The sequence below is a fragment of the Onychomys torridus genome, chromosome 6 (genome assembly GCF_903995425.1).
Source record: "Onychomys torridus chromosome 6, mOncTor1.1, whole genome shotgun sequence".
Classification (NCBI taxonomy): domain Eukaryota; kingdom Metazoa; phylum Chordata; class Mammalia; order Rodentia; family Cricetidae; genus Onychomys; species Onychomys torridus.
The window spans coordinates 122368630-122377958 of record NC_050448.1 but is presented as its reverse complement, the minus strand read 5'-3'; the positions used below and the strand labels follow the sequence as shown (position 1 = coordinate 122377958).

Here is a 9329-nt window from a genome sequence, read left to right as displayed (position 1 = left end):
GGTCAATGGGGAACAGTGAGTAGACAACACTGGCATGTAAGTCCTGCTTCTCTAAAGCACCAGCGTGCTGAATCTCAGACTAGATGCAAAGAAACTCCATTGTAAACTATCTTTTGTGGTTAAAGTAGGGCTTTTCTTTTATATAATACAAATTTTACAGTATCATGATCTTCATTTCCATAAGTCCTGTATTTAAAGTCATGGAACTTCCATTTTTAGAGCAAAGCAAGTAGAAACAGAAACTATTGTTTTAATATGTATCATGAGGCAAAAATTGGCAAGAACTTTTTCTGTGTAGTTAGTGTCCTGGGAATGAATTTTTACTTTCTATTTAAGAAAAAGAGGTGTGATTTGGGAGTGATTGACACTTTCCAGTTCTTTTTAGATCAAGACGTTTGAGATTCCTTTGAGAACAAGAGGATTGATGCTATTAACAGGAAATGTGGCTATTTCTAATGTAAACCCAGTTCCAAGCCACGGTTTTCGTTCAGGGGAAAAAAACAACAACAACTGTGAAATCATGCAGGTCTTCATGCTGTAGGTCAAGATTCTAAGTGTTTTGTTTATTACTGGAGCTAAACTGTGCTAGCTTTTGCTGTTATCTTTTGCAGATGTGGAGCCATGCTTTTTCTGAAGTGGATTTAACCTGGGTTTTGGAGCCTACAGGTGGTATTACTTAGGTTGGAAGAAGGCAATTTCTGAGCAATGTACTCTAAACCTTGTAATTGTCTTGTCAGGACAACAGAGTTCAGACTGTACTCCAGGACAGGTGAAGGACTCTTCCCAGAGGAAATGGAAGTTTCCACTGTTTGTCCTGATAGATAGGCAGATAGACCAGAGAAAAGTCCACCACGTGCTGAGGACAGAAACAGGTGGGGATCTGAATTAAGAATCCAGTGTGGTGATAATTTATCTGTGTCCCCAATAAAATTTATCTGAAGATCAGAGGATAAAGGTCAGTCACTATTAGTAAAAACAGAAGTCATGCAATGTTAGCAAACACCCTGAATCTGTCTTTATCTCTGTGAGTTCAAGATCACACTAGGGAATAGAGCCAAGCATAATGACACATGCCTTTAATCCCAGCATCCACCATAGAGTTCTGGAGGTCTGTGCAGACAGACAGGAAGTGATGTAGCTTGGTGTAGAGAGGAAATGAGTTAGCAGAATAGAAAGATATATGTCTGTTTACACAGGAAGTCCCTCACTTTGGAAGCTGCGGCGTGGTGAGGTAAGGTTAGCTGTTCCAATTCTTCTGATCTCTGTCGATTTTCACCCCTATTTCTGGCTCCATGTTTTTTATTTAATAAGACTGCTTAGCAATTTGTTTACCATCCAGGGTGTAGAGATGGAGAAATCCACAGCCAGAGTGGAGTCTGCACTACTTGCAAGCCTGTGGGGAGGGAGGCAAAGACCTTTAAATGAAAGCAAGAGGCTGGAAGCATCAAAAGTAACCACTGTCTGCAGAAGTGAGTAACACAGTTATTTCTGAATGTATTTCTGAGACACTGTTGTAGTTGTTACCCTAACTGCCTGGAATTGCTGCTATCAAGGCACTCTACTACCCCAACCTCCCAAGCAGCAGGGGATACAGGGCTGTACCACTGTGACAAGCTGTATTATAATATATAGTATGTTTTATTTCTACACTGAAAACTCCCAGTGAAGTATTAGGATTTGTATATGTTTGCTTATCATTTGTGTGTGTTGTGTATTCTATTTGTTATGCATGGTTCATCTACCATAGTAATAACTCAGCGTTTTTCTCTCTGTTTCCTCAAATTTTTTTTTTTTTAAATAAGAGAAAGAAGCATTATATGTGCCCATGCACTACAGTTTACATAAGGCCATGTGGATAAATCTGTATGCACTGGCAGCTCACCTGTACTGTTGACCTGTTGAGCTTGGAAGTCAGATGTTGTTCACAGCTGCACACTTTCATTGCATGCCTTCTCTGATCCTTACTCCTCTGTAAATTTCCCTTCTTCCATTTGTTTCTGGCAAGCAGTTTTGATGGCAGGCATCAAATGATGATGTAAATGAAATGTCCATGTTGATAGCAAAAATAAGAATAATAGTAACAGCTTCAATACAATGGAGCAAGCCAGGTATAAAGGTAAGAAGGTGGGCCTTTGACATTAAAGAAGACCCCATAGTTGTTATTGCAGAGTGGGGACAGGATGCTATTCTTATGAAGGGCACCTACAAGAGACTAAGGCCAAGGCTGTGCTAGATCCTGTGTGCTCTGGCTTATTGTAGTAATTTGCAGGAATATACCCATCATACACACAATGGCACATATGTAAATCATCTCATTCAGTGTTTATGAAAGCCCTATCTTGTTGCTGGAGAAGACCTCTGATACATTAGGAGAAAAGGTCTCTGAGGTCTAACAGCTAGGAAATGATTATGAAGCCAGGGATTAGGCCAGACAATGTGACTCGGTGCTGAAGCACTGTGTCATAATGCCTCCAGGGCACTACAGTATTGTCTTCTCACTCTTGTCTGCATTCAGAGAAATTTTATTTATGTCAGATTTTTGGCTTTTTTGAGTCAAAGGAAGGAATAGCTAAGGAAAGGAAATTTACTGAGTACATGCTTAGAACAAAGTAGAATTGAAAATGAGCCTTTTGAGAAACTGTTAATTTCTCAGCCTAGCATCCATTTACCCTGCTCCTCGGTACTGCTGACACCTTTAACCACATTCCTGGCTAACAAGGTCACATTTCTCAGTTTCCTCCACATACAAGTGTCATACAATCAACTGTTGGTCAGCAAGACTTATGCAAAATGGCAAAGCAATCCTTATGTGAACAGGGAGTGTTTGTTGTAAGATGAATTGCTAAATTGTCTTATTAATAAAAAAAAAAACTGGAGCCAGATATTGTGGTGAAAGCTAAAAATCATAGGAATAGAACAAGCCAGGTACAAGTTCTTATTCCTGAGAAATCCTCAGCCCAAGAGAGCTACTTGCTATATACTCACACCAATGTACCTTTCTGTGCTTTGCCATCTTACTTCTTCTCTCCACCCAGCTATATTACTTCCTCTTTCTGCCCAGCTTTATCACTTCCTGTCTGCCTGTAAAGACCTCCAGACCTCTATGGTTAACTAGCACTCGGATTAAAGGCATGTGCCACTTCCCAGTGTGGCCTTGAACTCACAGAGATCCAGATGAATCTCTGCCTCCTGAGATCAGATCCCCAAGCAAGCTTTATTTGTTAGAGCAAAATATAATATCACCACAGTTTGTCACTGTCACGTTCTGCTTCCCACTACTTAGCACTTCAGTCAAGACTGCATGAACTCTATAGCTCTCATCAGTAAGTGTTCACTGAAGAAAGACAAAATAATAATGCAATTTGGTATAATCTCAGCTGCTTGGGAGCCTAAGGCATGAGTTCTAGGCCCACCTGGACAGTTGTGAATATCTTTCTGTGCCTGTTAGTTTTTGTCACTTTAACGAACTAGAATCAACTACAAGAGGAATCTCTGTTGAGCAATTATTTGCATCAGATTGTCATGGGGGCATTTTCTTCATTGCTGATTGATGTAGGAGGACCCAGACCCTTGTGAATGGCACTATCCCTAGTCAGGTAAGCCTGTGCTGTATAGCAAAGGTAGCTGAGCAAGCCAGGGGAGTCAACCTAGTAAGCAATGTTTCTTTACGGTCTCCCCTTCAGTTCCTGTCTTGAGTTCTGGCCTTGGCTTCTCTTGGTGGTAGAGTATAATGTGTAAACTGAAACAAGCCCTTCCTTCCCCAAATAGCTTTTGGTCATGGTTAATCACAGGGAAGCAGACTAGCACACATACACTTCATTCAGATTATGGGACAGAAAGACAGTCACCTATGACTCTGATAACACTACAAAGTGGCCAGATAAAACCTAGAAACACATTTTCTTGAAAATGAGCTAGATAGAAACTAATTTGTTCACATTACAGTTGCTAGAGTGAGTTTTGTGCTGCATGCACTCAGGGGATACCTAGATTATTGATCAGAGTTGTACTGTTTTTATTGTACAAAGCACTGGGTGAGGTAGAAGGCCAAGGATGAAGTCTAGCTTACACTGTTACCCTCAACAAGCCATGGGTCTTGATAAAGGGCTGAGTCTACCTGGGAAACAAAGGTGCTGTTTTCTAGTTCATTCAGAGACCTACTCATCAAGGCAGACTGATGCTTCATTCTAACTCTAACCAGCAAGTTGCTGTCTGATAGATATCATGACGTTACATCAGTTTTCTGGGGCAGAAATCATTCAGAAGAATGACTACCAGGGTTAACATGAGGAATATGATCATTTCAGAAATAACTGGAGAAGAAGTGTACAACAGAAAACTGGACTTCTTTGATAGGGAAGACTAGCATTTAAAATAGCCTAAGTAGAACATAAAAGATGGCTTTAGTTTTAATCATGGATTGTGTGCACTCATCTCATTTAATTCAACTACATTATAATTGGATGTTCAGTGTCCTAGTTTCACAGAAAAGGAAGCAGTCTTGGAGTTGATAAATAAATGTTCATGTCTCAGTTAAAGAAGACTATATTCTAATGTGCACACACACATGCACACACCCATTTGAATTAATATTAATATGATTTTATTTGTCTGACTCCATAAGCCCTATACTTAATCACTCCTCTTCATTTCTACCTGGTGTCACCCAAATTTCCACACATCTGAATTAATGAAGTCCTAAATCAAGGAAGGTTCCAGAAACCTGGGACAGCTTTAGAACAGATGTAGCTGACATGTCAGGATGCCTTTGTGTAGGGTAGGGATGGTGCCTTCCCTCTTTAGTTCTTTCTGGTTCTGAAAGGAGTCACAAAGATGTATAAAGCAGCCAAGATTCCCCCTCAGCATGACACAGCCCTCCCAGCTTCATGAATTCAGCCCCAGAACTCTCCATGGGAAAGGGCAAGTCCTCACTAATGAAATTTCTCCTCTGGAGGTACAGCCTCCTCCCTCTTGTGCTCGGCTTAGTTCATCTTGGGCTCACCCTCCCCTAGGTTATTTTAAGGCAGTATTAATGTTTTATGACTCATTTCCTAGTTTTCTGCTAAAAAAAAAAAAGAAAGGAATCACAGCTCAGGCATTCCACTTCCAACTCTGCAAACAGCTAATGTGTGATTTGGAAACATATATTTTATTGTGAAAAAAAGGCTATTGAAGAAATAAGAAATTATTTCTGCTGGACCAGTGTCAGTTTCTTGATGGCTTGCTCCCTTACCTGCCCCTGCCCTCCCTCTCTTTCACCACACACATGTAAACACATGGCAGTTGCAGAGCTCAGCAGTGACATTTCCTGTAGAACTATAAAATTTACTCTAGAGAGACAAAAGGTCGTTCCTGAGGAATTTCTATCTCTAAAAGCTGACATGAGATTATTTCAGAGATACGCCTGTGGATTCACTTACTTTTTTTGGAAGTCTCTGTAGACCTTTCCCAGTTTCAAATGTGCACACACACGTGCACACACCCATTTGAATTAATATAAATATGCATTATATTAATGTAAGTATATTATATTAATATAAATATTAATGTAATACATATATTCCTCCAAATAAAATCCAATGCTCAATAAAAGTAATACCAATAAATTAACTGTACTTATTCTTAGAAAAGGTCAGCATGCACCTGATAAAGAGCATAACTAAAGGAAAGAAGAATCAAGCTATGAAATGGCTACGGTGTAAAAAGGGATGTAAGCTTTCAACATTCCCTGTGGGGGGCTTCCAGGGGAACTCAGCTCACATCTGACCTGGCCATTCCCTAAGCCAAACCTGAGAATACTCCTCTCATACTATTCAAGAGATAGCAGCATTGTTTTACTAGGAATTGATGCAATCAGGCAGCTATATATAGTAAAAGTTATGAGAACAATGACACCTTATATTCAAAAAATAGAGTAGAAATATGATATCACTCAAGTTTATATATAAGAAAATTCTGTGAATATCCACAGACATAGCATCTCTAATGTATTTAATTACTTCTTTTATTTTTGAGATTATAATATAATTACTGTATTCCCCCTTTCCCTTTTATCCCTCCAAGCCCTTCAATAAATCCCTTCTTTCTCTCTTTCAAATTCATGGCCTCTTTTTTCATTAATTTAATATATATGCATATATATGTGTATATATTCCTAAATACATAAGTGAAACCTGCTCCTTAGTTGCCTGTAGTTCTTATTGTAAGGTCAGGGACTCATAGGCTTTCCCCCATCCACTTTGGCATATTCGTTATTATTGTTGTCCTTCTTCGACTCATGTTTAGGCATTCATGTTGGTGAGACCTTTTGGTGCAGCTTCTGACATTCATAGGGGATACAATCTTAGGGCCAGTGAAGTCATGGATGTTGGAGGCGAACTGCCCCTTTACTAAACCACCACAATCTTTAATTATATTCTTAATATTTGTCCTTATACCCACAGATAAGTGTAATCCATGCCCTTCACCATGAAACTTCTCTGTACAACAGATGAGGACTATTATAGAAACTACAGCCCATCAAAATAAAGAGTTGTGAAGCCCAGTCCCAAAGGATACATCTATAGTTGAATTCCTGCACCCCAAGCTTAGGGATCATTTTGGAAAAAGAGATAAAAAATGCTGTGTAAGCAATAGAAATGCTAAATTTTCTGTGAGATTAAATATTAATTCTTAAGAGAAATTTATTTCTTTGTGTCATATTAGAAAAGAACATTGGAATGGTTAGTGTTGTTAATTTGACAAAAGTTAGTATCATTGAGGAAAGAAGTCTTTCTGAGGGACTGTATAGATGAGGCTGGCCAAGTAGCATATCTGTGGGGGATTATCTTGATTACATTAATTGATTTGAAACTTACCCACTGTGGGTAGAACCATCCTCTAGGTAGAAGATACTGGTCTGTATATGAGTAGAGAACAGAACTAGCGTGCAAGCCATTCTAAATGTTTTTCTGTTGCTGTGAAAGAATGCCCTGTGGAAACAATGTAAAGAAGAGTTTATTTAGGCTTACCAATCCAGAGTGACGGGATAAATCACAGCATGGAAGGCATGGCAACAGGAGAAGGAATTTGAGCAATTTTGCCTTCATAAACACACAGGAAGCAGAAAGAACATCAAGTAGGATGAGGCTGCGAACACTCAAGACCCATTCCCAGTGACATACTTCCTCAACAAGACACTACTGCTGAAGGCTCCATAACTTTCCCAAACAGCGCCACCACCAATAAGTCTCAAATACATGGGCCTATGAGGGACACTTCTCATCTAAGCCTCACCAAATGCGTTTGTCATTCTCTGCCTTCTATTGTGGATTCCATGTGTGGAGCTGCTTCAAAATTCTGGTTTTACTTTCCTGCCATGATGGACTGACTGTACCTTGAACTGTGAAGCCAAATAAATCATGTTTTTCTTATGTTGCCTTTGTCAGAGTATATTATTACAACAGAAAAGAAGCAAAGACAAAATTTTCAGTGTATGGAGACTGCTTTCTTAAGTTCTTGGTATCCAGACTCTAGCTTTTATGTTAATAAGTGTTGAGTGATGGCTTCATGTTAATCACTCCACATATTATTTCATTAATTCCTCAGATACCATAGTCTATTACATAGATACTGTCATGACTCACATTTAAAGGATGAGGAAATTGGGGCAGATGTAACTGATTTTGGAAGCAGTATAGATATAACTAGACCAATCTGATGCTGTCCTTCAGGTTCCTGAATCTCAGTCCTACACTTTTGGAGGCTTTGTAGCTGTTTGCTGGGAACTTGGAGCCATGGTAGAGTGCTGGAGCCTACACTGGGGTGAGAACTGGAACTCCAAGTGTCTCTAGTGGGAAAACAATCTGTGTGTATCAGTACCCGAGATGTCATTTTCAGAGAGTGCTGTCATTGTAGAGTACTTTGAAAAACTGCTCTGTAATAACCTGATAGCAAAGTATTACACATTTTCCTATAAACCAAAGTGATGAAATAATCAGCTCCTAAATGATTACAGACAACTTGTAAAATCCTACTGGGTGAGGCATCATAATGTTTAACAAATTGAAGCGATTACATTATTGTTCTTGTTCTTGTATTAGAGACACAGCACCTCAGTGTCTTCCAGAGAGAGTGGTTTCCCTGCCCTTTCCTAAGAAACTGTAAAAACCTCAGGGGTATTCCTTAGTGACTGCACTTCCCCACTTGGTCGCCACTTTCTGAGGCTTTTTCTAAGCCATTCCTCATTCTACTCACTGGAGATAATTTCAGTGAAGGGAACAGATTCTCCTCATACCAGGAATCCTGCACTTGAAGATATGGCTTTTACACAAACAACACCAACATTAAAAAAAAAAAATGTGTTTCAAATGTGCTTGTGTGTGCTGAAAGACAGGACTGATTTAAAGACAGAAAGTGATGCTGCTGATACTAATTTAGACAGTACAGGCCAGGAAGATTTCTGGAGAAGTTTGAGGCCATCTGTGACAATGATGCTATCTTGGAGACCAGCTTTCTGACATCAGAAACAGCAAGAACAAAAGAACTGAGTGTTACCTTGAGTTGTGCAAGGTGGGAAGCATCAGAGGTCTGTGCAATTGAAGTACAGTGGAAAAGGAAAAGGAAGAGAAGCTGAGTTGGAAAGCAGGCAGGACCCTAAGATTCACCCAGGAAATGAGATAAGAGGCTCCAACTTTCATTCTAGATGAGATGATAAACCATTTTGGCACTGGGCAGTAGACTGTCACTTATTATCTGACACATTTTAAAGAATCTGTGTCTTATATAAAAAATTCAATCGTACTACTTAATACTGGGTAACAGCCGCTCCATGTTTTGGAGGTAACCATGGTCCCGAATGGTAATTATTTCAATTGGCTGGGTTCTACACTGAAATTGAGGCAAGCTAGTTGAACCTGTGTCAAAGCAGGGAAAATCATACATAGGGCTATATGAAAAGCAGGGCTGAGAACTTAAAGCTGGAATAGGGACTGTATTTGTTGGTATTTTTTGAAAGAACAGAACCAATAGGATGAGCTATGTTTCCACACACATGCATGTGTGTGTGACGTGTGTGTATGTGTGTGTATTCACCAAATCACTTAATTTTAGTAACAACAGCTGAGAGGCTGAGTTGTTGCTAAACCAGTAGTTGCTCAGTCCTTGAGGCTGGATGCCTCAGCAGTCCCAACATGGTCCTGAAAACATGGAAGGTTCTTGGAGAGCTGTTGCTCCTCAGTCAACAGTGGAAGCCTAGGAATTCTTGTTCTGATATTAGCAAAGGAATCACACCCAGCAGCAAGAGGATAGAGCAGCTTGGTGATGTAAAGGAAGGCCAAGCCAGCCAAAGG

At 39.7% G+C, this 9329-nt stretch overlaps 1 long non-coding RNA gene across 1 annotated transcript; it reads left to right on the top strand.

The window, feature by feature from the left end:
- The first annotated feature begins 1159 nt into the window (after nucleotides 1–1159).
- LOC118586079 lies at nucleotides 1160–7412 on the top strand. Its single transcript, XR_004945283.1, has 3 exons — nucleotides 1160–1231; nucleotides 1340–1469; nucleotides 6444–7412. It is a non-coding gene; the product is annotated as an uncharacterized LOC118586079 (long non-coding RNA).
- Nucleotides 7413–9329: the final 1917 nt, after the last annotated feature.